At 42.8% G+C, this 14,842-nt stretch overlaps 1 long non-coding RNA gene across 12 annotated transcripts in view; it reads right to left on the bottom strand.

The window, feature by feature from the left end:
* The window catches only part of LOC125112400 (uncharacterized), a 64,616-nt gene extending 56,471 nt beyond the window's left edge, over positions 1-8,145 (bottom strand). For 9 of the 12 annotated variants that reach the window (XR_007131144.1, XR_007131145.1, XR_007131139.1 and 6 more), the window contains exons 1-2: positions 7,916-8,133; positions 4,124-4,280 (exon numbers count right to left, since the gene is read on the bottom strand). This is a non-coding gene — a long non-coding RNA (uncharacterized LOC125112400). Of the gene's footprint in view, positions 1-4,123; positions 4,281-6,718; positions 6,848-7,915 lie in introns of all 12 variants that reach the window. The other 3 variants (XR_007131142.1, XR_007131140.1, XR_007131141.1) reach the window with 3 other exon arrangements.
* Between the last annotated feature and the right edge of the window lie 6,697 nt (positions 8,146-14,842).

Below are 14,842 nucleotides of genomic sequence, written 5' to 3'. Positions count from 1 at the left end.
AACTAAGACGGGATGGTGGGTCACACGGGTCCACCGAGTTTATGTTCCAGAACAGCTGGCCTATAAACTAGTCCACCAACAACACGAGCTAACCCACATGGGCAAAACTGCCTTAGAGACCCTACTGAGCCGCTACTATCTCATTGCTCGTCTTCCTGCGCTCTGCTCCTCTGTCTCCCAAAGATGCATAACCTGTTTGCAGAATAATGCCCACCAGGGGCCCCACAGACCAGCTGGGGCACAACACTGTGGACTGTCCCCATTTGAGGATATGGAAGTGGACTTCCCTGAGGTCACCCCTAGTAAGGGGTACAAATATTTACTAGTTTTTATCTGTACTTTTTCAGGATGGGTAGAAGCCTTCCCTACCCAAACTGAAAAGGCAAGGGAAGTAACCAAGGCATTCCTGAGAGACATTATTCCCAGATATGGAATGCCTCTGACCATCGGGCCAGATAACGGACCAGCATTTGTGGCCGAAACAGTACAACAGGTGGCAAAAGCTTTACAGATCTGATGGAAACCACATTCTGCTTATCGCCCTCAAAGTTCAGGGAAAGTAGAACACATGAACCGGACCCTTACAGACACTAGCAAAGTTATGTCAGGAAACCGGCTTGCCCTGGGTAGACATGTTGCCAGTGGCCCTCCTAAAAGTGAGATGTTCACCCCGAGCGGGAATAGGATTCTCGCCATTTGAAATCTTATATGGGAGGCCACCTCCACTCATCAGTTTAAAAGGAAACACCAGGGAGTTGGGAGACTTGGAATTACATAAACAATTGCAAGGACTGGGGCTCACTATTTCTCAGATATATAAATGGGTCACAGACAGAATACCCGTGTCCTTAGGTATAACAGTTCACCCCCACAAGCCGGGGGACCAGGTGGATAAAGGACTGGAAAAAGGAGCCTTTGAGGCCAGTATGTAAGGGCCCCTATACTGTAATTCTAACCACCCCCACTGCTCTTAAAGTAACAGGAATAGATGCCTGGATCCATCATTCCGGAGTTAAACCGGCTGGCCCAGCTGACAACCGTGGAGAGTGGGAGACTGCCCTCAATCCAGAGAGACCTCTTCGCCTGACAATACAGAGGAGGAGACAACGATCTCAAAGCCCTGCTCTGACCACACCGGAAGCTGGTCAGTCAATGCACGGCTGAAGTTTGAGAAATCCACTGCCTGGTAAAATAAACTGCCTTACCTACCTTCCACAAGAGACTTTCTTACTGTTATATACTGTTGTCTTATGACCAACATGTATGTTTGCTGCCTGTTGCTGTTAATCTGGTCCCCTTTGGTTCTGCCAGGATCCATTTCCTCATGTGACCCATGCATTCAAGTGACCCAATCAGATCAAGGGGTTCCATGGACTTTGCTTTACTCCACTCACTTCTCCTGTTCCAGAGAAATTCATGGAAGTTGTACTCACAACAGGACCACTTATTCTATCTGTCAACGGGGGAAACCAATATACTTACTTTGATCCACGATACACCAACTGAGGAATGGTTAGAAGTCTGGCACTCTCATAAATCAGGGCAGCTAATTAATCAGACCCAAATTACCGACCCCAAGTTACCAGTATCAATACTTTTTGATGCCTGTACTTTTGAAACTATGAATGGGTCATGGACTTCTACTAGACCATGTGGAAGCCCATCATGGGAAAGAGAATACAGGCTCCAGCATAAATATATGTGCTGGGGGACCACCTGGAGCAGTTGCCAGGAATGCACTTCCTGGAGCTGCGTGGCCTGGGCAACCTGGAATAAGGGAGACAAAACAGCTGTCCTTCAAAAGGGTACAGCCCCTCCAGACTGTCAGACTAAAGCCCAGTTAATTTCACTATTTTCAATTCCAGTGAACCCAAATGGAAGGAGGGTCTCAAAATAAGCATTTGCATTGACGAAGAGGCCTTGACCCTGGAGCTGTGCTACACTTCCATAGAATCATGTTTGCACTCCAAGCTGCCTCTCACAGGGTCTTTCATTCCTTTTATGAAGAGATAAGAAACACCCCACCTCTCATCCCAGCCACAACAAAGAACTTGTTCTTAGCCCTGGCAGAAACTATTGCAAACTCTCAAGGTCTCCTCTTGTTATGCATGCAGGGGAACGAACACAGGAGACCACTGGCCTTGGCAAGCCAGAGAACTGGACCCATTAGAGCCTCATAATGAGACTGCACACCACAACTCACCAATGGGGTATGGCTCCTCAGAACTGCTATTATAGGGAGTAATTGTCTTGCGAGGCGGGGAGGACGGTTTAATGTTTCAGCTGGAAGCCTAACATGTTCAGGCCTAAGGTATTATAATCTGACTGCCCAGAAGACTCAATGGTGGTCATCCTCCAACCTCTCAGAGCCCAAGCTTAATCCCTTTACTTTTCCCACCTCCGATGAGCATGGGAAGATATCAGTGCTAATATCAAGTGGCGGGCACCAAAGGGATTATATTGGATTTGTGAAAAAACAGCCTATTCCATACTCCCCCCGAATTGGGTTGGGGCATGTGTACTAGGAACAATCAGACCTCCTTCTTCCTGCTCCCACTATCACTAGGGGAGCAACTGGGACTTCCTATATATAGGGCACAGGGTGCCCAGAGAGACTGGAGGGCTCTCCAAATTGGAGACTGGAAAGATGACGAATGGCCCCTAGAACAGATAATTCAATATTATGGGCCTGCCACCTGGGCAGGATGGCTCTTGGGGATATCGCACCCCTATCTATATGCTGAACCGCATCATCAGACTACAGGCGGTTTTGGAACTTATAACAAATGACACTGCAAGGGCCTTGACTATATTGGCCCAACAACAAACTAAAATGCGCAGTGCAATCTACCAAAATCGCTTGGCCTTGGATTATTTACTTGCTTCTGAAGGAGGGCTTTGTGGAAAATTTAAGTAATTGCTGTCTACAAATAGATGACACCAGAGAGGTGATAGAAGAAATTGCTGACTGCATGACTAAACTTGCCCATGTGCCTGTACAAACTTGGAAAGGATGGGATGCAGACAGTCTCTTTGGTAAATGGTTCTCTTGGTTGGGAGGAATTAAGACAATGGTCGGAATAATCATGGTTATACTCACAGGGTGCCTACTTGTTCCCTGCCTTGTACCTCTCCTGATAAATATTATAAAAGGTTTTATAAGAACCATGGTTGAAAGAAAAACAGCCTCCCACCTGCTACTTATCAGAGGCTACCAAAGGGTTATGACTGATGATGATCTCTAAAGGGTGCAGATGCACCCTGAACATCAAGAGGGGAGAATGAAATAGAGTTTTAACTAAAGAACACCCCCCCCCCGCCGGCTAAGGCAGCTGCAAGCCTTTCCAGCTATGCTCGTCACTAGACCACCCTTCTTGTAATAATGTCACAACTGTGTGCCCTCTGTCCAGGCCAGCAGCCCTGCTAATCAGGTACCCAACATTGCTTATCAGTTCTGCTTCTGTAACCTTGCTTGCTCAGTTTCTTAGGGAAGAACACTGTCTGCTTGGGGATGGGGGAGGTCCGGGATGCTTACATGGGAAAAATCAAGACCTTGTAGTGTATAAAAGTTACTGAGAACAAAGACCTGGTGCTCAGACTCTGGAGGTGACGCCTCTGAGCCCGCACCGGTGCTGAATAAACCTTGCTTGTCCTATCTCCGAGTGCTGTTTGGCTCCTTCCACTGCCAGTTTTTTGCAGTTTCCGCAACATTGTAAATCAATTATACTTTAACAATAAGTAAATAAATGTTAAAAAAATCAGAGAAAAACAAATACCATATGATATCACTTATATGTGGAATCTAAAACAGGACACAAATGAACATATCTATGAAACAAACAGATTCACAGACACAGAGAACAGACTTGTGGTTGCCAAGGTAGAGGGTGGGTGGGAGAGGGATAGTGGGAGTTTGGGATTAGCAGAGGCAAACTAGTATATAGAGAATGGATAAACAAGGTCCTACTGTTTAGCACAGGGAACTATATTCATTATTCTGAAGTAATCATAATGGAAAGAACATAAAAAAGAATGTATACATACGTATAACTGAATCACTTTGCTGTACAGCAGAAATTAACACACTGTAAATCAACTACCACTTAATAAAATCTGCACGAACCTTCTGAAGTTCATCACATAACAGATTTTTCACATGTTGTACTGAGGCTAAATGTGTATTTTCTCTGACAGTTGTGAATGATGGAGGAATGGGACAAGTTTTGCAACAGAGTTTCAAACTTCCTTTCTGCTTCTTGTTTACCAAAAGCAGATACAATCTGAAAGAAAAGAACAATGTTTCAATTTCATTATAAGAGTTAAAAATATTTAACAGAATATATACATATACATTTGTTTCAATTCATGACACATCACACAGCAATCCTTTGATCCATTTCATTTTTCTGTATTGCTTATGTGTTGATAACACAAAGGGGGACTGGAGTTCCTGCTGTGGCACAGCAGGCTAAGGATCCACATATTACAAAGGACTGTTATTGAGAACACATGAATAAATTTGCACAATAAGAAAAAACTGACAATTCAATAGGAAGATGGGAGTTCCCGTCATGGCGCAGCGGGAACAAATCGACTAGGAACCATGAGGTTTCAGTTGGATCCCTGGCCTCGCTCAGTGGGTTAAGGATCCAGCGCTGCCATGAGCTGTGGTGTAGGTCACAGACACGGCTAGGATCTAGCGTGGCTGTGGCTGTGGTGTAGGCCGGTGGCAACAGCTCGATTTGACCCCTAACCTGGAAACCTTCATATGCCAAGGTGCAACCCTAAAAAGACAGAAAAGACAAAAAAAAAAAAAAAGGAAGATGGACAAAAGACTTGGAGAGTTCACAACAAATGCCAGCAGTGTATGTTGAGCACATATAACAAAGTGCTCAACATCATTAATAACCAGAGAAATACTAACTTAAGCACAAGTCTATCACTTATAGACCACCATGTTAACTTAAAAGTGATGTTATACCACCTTTTTTCAACAATGTCAAAAGAAAGCAACTATCAAAATCCTTCTGGTGGGAATGCAAGTTGGCAGAACTACTTTGGAAAACAGTTTGGCATTACCTTTTATAATTTAAGATACCTGGAGTTCCCATTGTGCTAACAAACACGACTGGTATCCATGAGGATGTGGGTTCCATGGGTTAAGGATCTGGCATTGCTGTGAGATGTGGTATACAGGTCAAAGACATGTGGCTGTGGCATAGGCTGGCAACTGCAGCTCTGATCTGACCCCTAGCCTGGGAACTTCCGTAAGTCACACACGTAGCCCTAAAAAGAAAAAAAAAAAAAAGATACTTATTATCAAAGGTATACACCCTCAAGCAATATGCACCAAGTTGTCACTGCAGCAGCTCAGGTGGCCTCTGTGGCGCAGTTTCGATCCCTGAACTGGGAACTTCCACACGCCCTGGGCACAGCCAAAAAATAAATAACACTAAGGGAATGGTAATACGTCAGTTACTCCAATAAACACCTAATAAAATGCCCAACAAGAACAGCTCAGAAAAACACTGCCTCAACTTCAAAGAATTATTACCATTTTGAACATATCTGCTACATTTATTCATGTAAATTCAGGATTTCATTCTACTTACTGTTATATCACTTCTGCAGAACTAGTTCCTTGCTAACTTCATATCCTAGAGCAAACTGGTTAGTAACCTTTTAAAACATCAATATTTGAACAAGTAACACTTGGGTGACATTGTCACCCAAAGATCACTCACATCAGCTTTTTAATATGGTATTATTATTTTTTAATTTTTAATATGATTATTAAATGTAACAAATAGCTATTGTCCAAAAAGACAGGTAGCAAGATACCTATAAGAAATACTCATAAAGGCCCAACTTTCCTTATAATTAACTGAAGCTTTTCAAGACACACATTTCAGCCTTTTTTGTCATCTCTGACTATACCCTGCCTCCCAGAATCTTCATAAACCAATTGCCAATCTAATAATCCACTAGCTTAAAAATATTACTACTTTCTCAAGGTTTGTTTTTTTTTTTAACTGAATATTCCATCACCTTTGAAGGGGTGGTTTTTCTTCTTGTAAAATTATAAAGTTGGTTTGAGACAGAAGTGGTGTCAAAGAAAGAATTTGACTCCTCTTTTATAAAACAATGTTAACCATTTTAAAAATTACTGGGGGGGGGGGGAACTGATGAATGCCTCTATTTGTCTAGATACACTCCTCATACTTGAAGTTCTTTGAAATTGAGATACTTTCTCTTTCCATACTGTCTTGACCCTTAACGAAATCTTGGGAAATAAATGTAGAAATTAAATCCACAAGCCACGGCTACACCTTTGAAAATGAGTAACATTAATGAGGCTTTACTTTGGATAGAAAACCAAAGATTGGAAAATACAAACTTGCCTACAGGCAGGATGGTAAGGTGGAAAGAGCAGGAGCTTGGCAATCAAAGACAATCAACATTCACTGTGCACTTCTGGCTAGGCCCTGCCAGCACCACACACAAGGAACATTTGTTGAGGGCTTAGTATGCGCCAAAACGATGCCAGGTGCTTGCACTTAATGATTACTCCTTAAAACAACCTGGGAAATTTACTACTGTTAACCGTCCTCAAATTTCACAAAGGAAATCAAGGTTAAGGCATGTGAAATTTCCTCAAAGCCCTGGGCCACAAATCGGGGAGCAGGGGGTTCCAAATCTAGCCCTTTTCCCATTTTACCTGAGCGCTGTGCCTTCAGATTCCAACACTGTAACCTTGGACCCTCGGTTCTCTGAGCTATGAAAATGGGAAGGCAGTCTCTTCCCCAAAAAAGACTGCTAAGATTCAGACGTAAAGGTCTGCTGTCCACTACACTCCAATTAAAAAAAAAAAAAAAAAAAAAAGTGAAAACGTGAAGGTCTGCACATGACCTAGCACACATAGTGACATTTCAGAAAAACTCACCTAAATTAACTATACTTCAAAAAATTTTTTTTTTTTAAAGCACTCACTGAAATTATAGTACCTCTTCCACCTAAGGGCCAGCTCAGGCGCTGAACGTGCACAGGTGTTTCTTCCCCACAGGATTTAAAAGCTCTAGAGAACAGGAATCTTTTTCTGCTCATCCTTATAACCTCTCCGGTGCACGCCTACCACTAGGCACAAAAACGCTTTTTTCCCCTCCCTTCCTTCTTGGTCCTAAGCATTAAAACAGACACCCTAGAAGTTCCCGTCGTGGCGCGCAGTGGTTAACGAATCCGACTGGGAACCATGAGGTTGCGGGTTCGGTCCCTGGCCTTGCTCAGTGGGTTAACGATCCGGCGTTGCCCTGAGCTGTGGTGTAGGTCGCAGACGCGGCTCGGATCCCGTGTTGCTGTGGCTCTGGCGTAGGCCGGTGGCTACAGCTCTGATTCGACCCCTAACCTGGGAAACTCCATATGCCGCGGGAGCGGCCCAAGAAATAGCAAAAAGACAAAAAAAAAAAAAAATACACCCTATTCACTTCCTAGCATGCAAAGCATTAGTTCAATAACTGCACAAAGATACTAGCATTTATTCTACCTTAAGACGAGCAGTAAGAAAAAACGACTGTAAACATTTGATTTCTAGATTTTTCTACTTCCCCATGAATTTTCGCAAATATTATGTAACTTGTTTGACCTACCTCCTTATTCAGAAAGCCCGCTTTAAGATAGTTTTCAAGTCTCAACGTTATTTTAGGGAAAACAGACATGTTCCTATCGCTTAGTACTCCTCCTCCAAGAAAATGCCAGTGGTTTTTCTCTCCAAATTATAACAAACGTATGGGCCCTGAATCCCCCGCACCGCCGGGACCCCAGCGCCCTGCTCGCGCCAGGTTCACGGTGGAAACGCGGAGGAACCTCCAAGCTTTCTCTAACTCAGCCAGTTTAGGGCGGCGTCTGAGCGGCTTCTCACCTGCCCTGAACACGACCTAGGTCCCACTTTAGCAACGCTCACGGAAATCACTGCGCGGCCACGCCACTCAGGTTGCAGAAGGGAAAAAAAGCCGTGAGGAGTGAATCCTCTCCAAACTAGATAGAGCAGGAAACCAGGCTGGCGCGAACTCAGCCAAACCCAACTTACGCTTCTTCCAAAACCGCGCTCTCAGTGTCTCTGGAGAAAGCCGCTTCTGGAATGCGTCACTTCCGGCGACGCGTCCCTCCCCTCCTTCCCCTGCTCGCCAATCCACAGCCGTCAATTGCCGCTACGTCACGTCTCCGGAGCTTCCCAGCTCCGCCTACGGTGCGTCCAAGTGCAGCAAGACTGGCTGGGCGGGGCTTTAGGAGGAGGTGGGGCGCTGCCCAGGAGAGTAAACAGACTGAGAGTAAACTCTCCTGGGCGGGGAGAGCTGGACGCCTGGACAGGTGGGGAGGGTTGAGTCCTGGGGGCCTGAATTAGGTGAGGGGTCAGTTACCTGCTAGGTGAACGGATGAAAACCAGAGTTTATTTGGACTTAGCAGCCACTCTTTGATTTTAGTAAACTACCTTGCTTCTCTTAGGCTCGCTGATCTGCCTTCACCTGTGAATAAACAACATTAGTCAAATTTATAACAGGTGGGTTAATGGTATTTCAATATCCATGAGTGCTCCGGTGAAACTAAAACGCAGAGGCGGTTTTTACAATTAGTTGAATAAAGCTAACAGTTACCTGTATGGTAGTTGATTTATACTTTAAAAGTCTCGGAGACCTTTGGTGGAATTTTGTGTTACAGAGGAGGAAAGATTCAAAGGGAGAAGAGACCTAAAGAAAGTTTCCTATGATTGAACAGGAAAATAAAAATAATCCTCCTGTCTCTGAGAATTAGTGTTTTTTGCAGCCACCGTAGTAATTAACACGGTAGTAATAACTGCAGGGAAAGTTTGTTTTTTGCTTTTTATTTTTAGAGCCGCACCCTCAGCGTATGGAAGTTCCCAGGCTAGGGGTAGAATCCGAGCTACAGCTGATGGCCTACTCCACAGCCACAGCAATAGGAGATCTGAGCTGCATCTGTAACCTACACCACAGCTTACAGCAACACTGAATCCTTAACCCACTGAGCAAGGCCAGGCATCCTCATGGATCCTAGTCAGTTCGTTAACCAATGAGCCACAACGGGAACTCCAGGAAAAGTTTTTTCTTAAGTCTTTAAATCTCACACGGAGATGTTTTTTAAAGTATATTGCTGGAGTTCCAGGTGTGGCTCAGCAGGTTACAAACCCCACTAGGACCCATGAGGATGTGGGTTCAATCCCTGGCTTCACTCAGTGAATTAAGGATCCAAGGTTGCTGTGAGCTGTGGTGTAGGCTGACAGCTGTAGTTCCCATTTGACCCCTAGCCTGGGAACCTCCATATGCCTTGGGTGGGGCCCTAAAAAGACAAAAAGGAAAAAAAAATGACTGCTAATATATTAAGTATGTACAAACTTTATAAAAATATATATCTGAGTCCCACATATGCTCTAATTAAAAATCTAAGCATATTTTTATAACATGATAAAACAGTAGTAGAACTGATCAGCAGGCATCAGCCAGAGAGGTAATTCATCATGGTGGTTAAAGGGCAAGTGCTGACGGGGCATAAGTCACAGAGGGACACAGTAGTGCCCGTGCACTGTATGACCACATTCATGTTAAGGACATTCTCTGAGTGGCACGCAATTTCTAACACATTTTCTTCCAAATGACAAGTAACTGTGTGTGTCATGTTTTTTCTGTTATCTTTTTTCAAACCTACAATACTTGACATGATTGATGGCCTGTTTGCCCCCTCCCTGAAATATATTTAATATCAATCCGAACAGTCGTGTGCAACAGAAAACAATTTGGACAATGTTGGACTAGAGCAGAGTAAAATATATTGCAGTTTAAGAATGTTGGCTTCTTTCTGGACTGAAGTGGGGGCCTCATTTTCCATACGCTTTTCTTGCTTATTACCGCTTTCTGCCTTTGCTCCAGCTTTGTGAAATATACAGCTTAGAGTAGAATCTGAGGGAGTTCCCTTCCGGGCTCAGTGGTGAACCAACCTGACTAGGATCCCTGAGGATGCGGGTTCAATCCCTGACCTCGCTCAGTGGGTTAAGGATCCAGCATTGCTGTGAGCTGGGTGTAGGTCACAGATGCGACTAAGATCTGATGTTGCTGTGGCTGTGGTGTAGGCGAACAGCTGTAGCTCCAATTCGCCCCCAAGCCTGGGAACTTCCATATGCCATGAATGTGGCCCTAAAAACCAAAAAAAAAAAGTTCTAGAGTAGAATCTGAGACTTGACGGTTGTCCTGAAATCTTACTTACAGACAGGAGGGTTTTTGTTTATTTTTAATTTACTTTTCTAGTTCCTGCTCAGTAAAAAGGCTGGCAGGTCGTATTGAAGTGATATCTTTATCATAGGCTTTTAAGTGTGTTTTTAAATAAGATAAGCTCCTCCTGACGATAAAGATAACACAGCTCATTCTAAAAAGGAGAAGTTAAACGGAGGAAGCAGAGAAAAAACTCATCTTTAACCAATGTCTACATTTTCGCAAACAGCCCTTAAAATGTTAGATGCATGCACGTTGTTACACATGTTTATATGCAATTTTCCAGAAGACAGGATTGTATCATGTTTTTTCCACAGGCTTGCCCCTGCCTCCACCCCACCACCACACAAGTTGCCCATTATTCTGTATCAGTGAATCCAGAGGTACATCGGTGCAAATGACGACTTGTTTTCCATCTGACAGCTATACTTTTACTCAAACATAGTGAAAGATACTTACATTGTTAATAGTTGTCCACAAAGATGAGCTGTGTTCTAATGAGCATCCTAATTTTTACATCTGTGTGTAATTATCCAGCTAATTGTACATTGTGTACTTGGAAGTTGAGTTGTTGGTTCAAAGAACATAAAGACCTAACACTGGGGAGTTCCAGTCATGGCGCAGTGGTTAACGAATCCGACTAGGAACCATGAGGTTGCAGGTTCGGTCCCTGCCCTTGCTCAGTAGGTTAACGATCCGGTGTTGCCGTGAGCTGTGGTGTAGGTTGCAGATGTGGCTCGGATCCCGCGTTGCTGTGGCTCTGGCCTAGGCCGGTGGCTACAGCTCCGATTCAACCCCTAGCCTGGGAACCTCCATATGCCGTGGGAGCGGCCCAAGAAATAGCAACAACAACAACAACAAAAAGACAAAAAAAAAAAAAAAAGACCTAACACTGGGAATAGGAAAAAGGTCTTCTGTACTATATATTGTTAATCTTTCTCATTGTTGCCCAAGTAAAACCTTTTCACTTATATTTGCATTTCTTTTGATTAGTAAGATTTTTTGCTCTTACATATTTATCTTTTAATGAATTTTCTTTTATATGCTTTGCCCATTTATATTAGCATTCATCTTTTTCATGAGTTAAGTCTCTCTCCCTTTTTTTTTTTTTTTTGCTTTTTAGGGCCGCACCTGTGGCAAATGGAGGTTCCCAGGCTAGGGTCCACCTGGAGCTACAGCTGCTGGCCCATACCACAGCCACAGCAACACCAGTCACAGCCACAGCAACTCAGGATCTGAGCCACGTGTTCAACCTACATCACAGCTCACAGCAACGCCAGATCCTTAATCCACTGAGCAAGGCCAGGTTTGAACCCATAACCTCATGGTTCCTAGACAGATTTGTTTCTGCTGTGCCAAAATGGGAACTCCCAGCTTTTTTCTTTTTTTAAATACATCGACAAGTGATTCTAAAATTAGTATTCTAGGCAAAGAGCCTAGAATAGCCAAAATAATTTGGAAATGAGGAAAAATGTTGGGTAACTTACCCAAACTAATTTCAGTAATTCATATAAAGCTTTAGTAATCAATGCAGTGTGGTATTGCTTTAGTACAGACAAACAGATCAATGCACAAAAACAGAGCCATCTATACATTGTCAGTTGGTTCTTTAACAGAGGTGCCAAGTTAATCCTCTGCTGAAAGTAGAGTCTTTTTATTAAGGATGCTGGGACAGTTGGATAACTGTAACGGGAAGAAGATGAACCTCTGTCCATATTTCCCAACAAACACAAGTCTATGAATCATAGTCCTAAATGTAAAATAAAATGACTAGCTTTGAGAAGAAAAACATAGATGCATTTTTTTATAATCTTGGATTAGGCAAGGATTTCTTACAGAGGACACAGAAAACACAAACTTAAAAAAAAAAAAAACGATAAATTGTCCCTACAAATCAAAGTCCAGGACCAGATGTCTTCACAGGTGAGTTCTACCAAACATACAAAGAGGAATTTATATCCACCCTCCTTAAACCTTTTTCAAAAAGTTGAAGAAGGAACACTCCCAAAGATATTCTATGATGACACAAACACCTTAATTCCAAAACCAGACAAAGATACCACCAAAAAAGAAAATTATAGGCCAATATCTTTGATGAATATAGACGCAAAAATTTTCAACAAAATTTTAGCCAACCAAATTCAACAACATATAAAAAAGATCATACACCATGACCAAGTGGGATTCATCCCAGGTTCACAAGGATGGTTCAACATATGCAAATCAATCAACGTCATACACCACATTAACAAAAGAAAAGTCAAAAACCACATGATCATCTCAATAAATGCAGAAAAAGCATTTGACAAAGTCCAACATCCATTCACGATAAAAACTCTTACCAAAGTGGGTATAGAAGGAACATACTTTAACGTAATAAAAGCCACTTATGACAAACCCACAGCAAATATAATACTCAGTGGAGAAAAGCTGAAAGTCTTCCCACCAAAATCTGGAGCAAGACAAGGATGAGCATTCTCACCACTGTTATTCAACATAGTATTGGAAGTCCTAGCCACAGCAATCAGACAAACAAAAGAAATTAAAGTCATCCAAATAGAAAGAGAAGAGGTAAAACTGTCACTGTATACAGATGACGTGATACTATATATAGAAAATCCTAAGACATAACCCAAAAACTGCTTGAACTGAGCAAGAATTTCAGCAAAGTAGCAGGATGTAAGATTGACATTCAGAAATCAGTGGCATTTCTGTATACTAATAAAATATTAGAAAAAGAATGCAAAAATATAATACCTTTTAAAATTGCACCCCAAAAAGTCAAATAGCTGGGAATACACCTGACCAAGGAGGTGAAAGACTTATATGCTGAGCCCTATAAAACATTAACCAAGGAATTTAAAGAAGATGTACAGAAATGGAAAGATATTCCATGCTCCTGGGTTGGAAAAATTAATATTGTAAAAATGACCATACTATCCAAAGCAATCTACAGATTCAGTGCAATCCCTATCAAATTAGCCATGACATTTTTCACAGAACTTGAACAAACAATCCAAAAATTTATATGGAACTACAAAAGACCCAGAATTGCCAAAGCAATCCGGAGGAACAAAAACCAAGCAGAAGGCATAACTCTCCCAGACTTCAGGCAATATTACAAAGCCACGGTCATCAAGACAGTGTGGTACTGGCACCAAAACAGATATACAGACCAATGGAAGAGAATAGAGAACCCAGAAGTAAACCCAGACACCTAAGGTCAATTAGTCTTTGGCAAAGGAGGCAAGAACATAAAATGGGAAACCTGGACAGCTGCATGCAAATCAATGAAACTAGAACACGCCCTCATGCCATGCACGAAAATAAACTCAAAATGGCTTAAAGACTTAAATGTAGGACAAGACACCATCAAACTCCTGGAAGAGAACATAGGCAAAACTTTCTCTGACGTCAACCTTACAAATGTTTTCTCAGGTCAGTCTCCCAAAGCAACAGAAATAAAGGCAAGAATAAACCAATGGGACCTCATCAAACTGACAAGATTTTGCACAGCAAAGGAAACCAAAAAGAAAACAAAAAGACAATTTACAGAATGGGAGAAAATAATTTCAAATGATGCAACTGACAAGGACTTAATCTCTAAAATATGCAAACACAACAACAACAACAAAAGAGACAAAAAAAAGACAAAAAAAAAAGGAAAAAATAAAATAAAAAAGGAGTTCCCGTCCTGGCGCAGTGGTTAACGAATCCGACTAGGAACCATGAGGTTGCGGGTTTGGTCCCTGCCCTTGGTCAGTGGGTTAACGACCCGGCGTTGCCGTGGGCTGTGGTGTAGGTCGCAGACGCGGCTCGGATCCCGCGTTGCTGTGGCTCTGGCGTAGGCCGGTGGCTACAGCTCCGATTCGACCCCTAGCCTGGGAACCTCCATATGCCGCGGGAGCGGCCCAAGAAATAGCAACAACAACAACAACAACAACAAAAGAGACAAAAAAAAAGACAAAAAAAAGGAAAAAATAAAATATGCAAACAACTTATACAACTCAACAGCAAAAATCCCAACTCAGTTGAAAAATGGGCAAAAGCCCTGAATAGACATTTGTCCAAAGATACACAGATGGCCAACAAGCACATGAAAAAATGCTCAGTATCACTGATTATTAGAGAAATGCAAATCAAAATTACTATGAAGTACCACCTCACACCAGTCAGAATGGCCGTCATTTTTTTTTTTTTTTGTCTTTTGTCTTTTTAGGGCCACACCACAGCATATAGAGGTTCCCAGGCTAGGGGTCCAATCAGAGCTGTGGCTCTGGCATAGGCCAGATCTGAGCCGCATCTGCAACCTACACCACAGCTCACAGCAACACCGGATCCTTAACCCACTGAGTGAGGCCAGGGATCGAACTCGGAACCTCATCATTCCTAGTGGGATTTGTTTCTGCTGCGCCAGCACAGGAACTCCAGAATGGCCATCATCAATAAATCCACAAATAACAAATGCTGGCGAGGGTGTGGAGAAAAGGGAACCCTCCTACACTGTTGGTGGGAATGTAAGCTGGTACAACCACTATGGAAAGCAGTATGGAAGTACATTAGAAAAC

This window comes from Phacochoerus africanus, chromosome 12, assembly GCF_016906955.1.
Source record: "Phacochoerus africanus isolate WHEZ1 chromosome 12, ROS_Pafr_v1, whole genome shotgun sequence".
Classification (NCBI taxonomy): Eukaryota; Metazoa; Chordata; class Mammalia; order Artiodactyla; family Suidae; genus Phacochoerus; species Phacochoerus africanus.
This window is presented reverse-complemented; position numbering and strand designations above follow the sequence as displayed.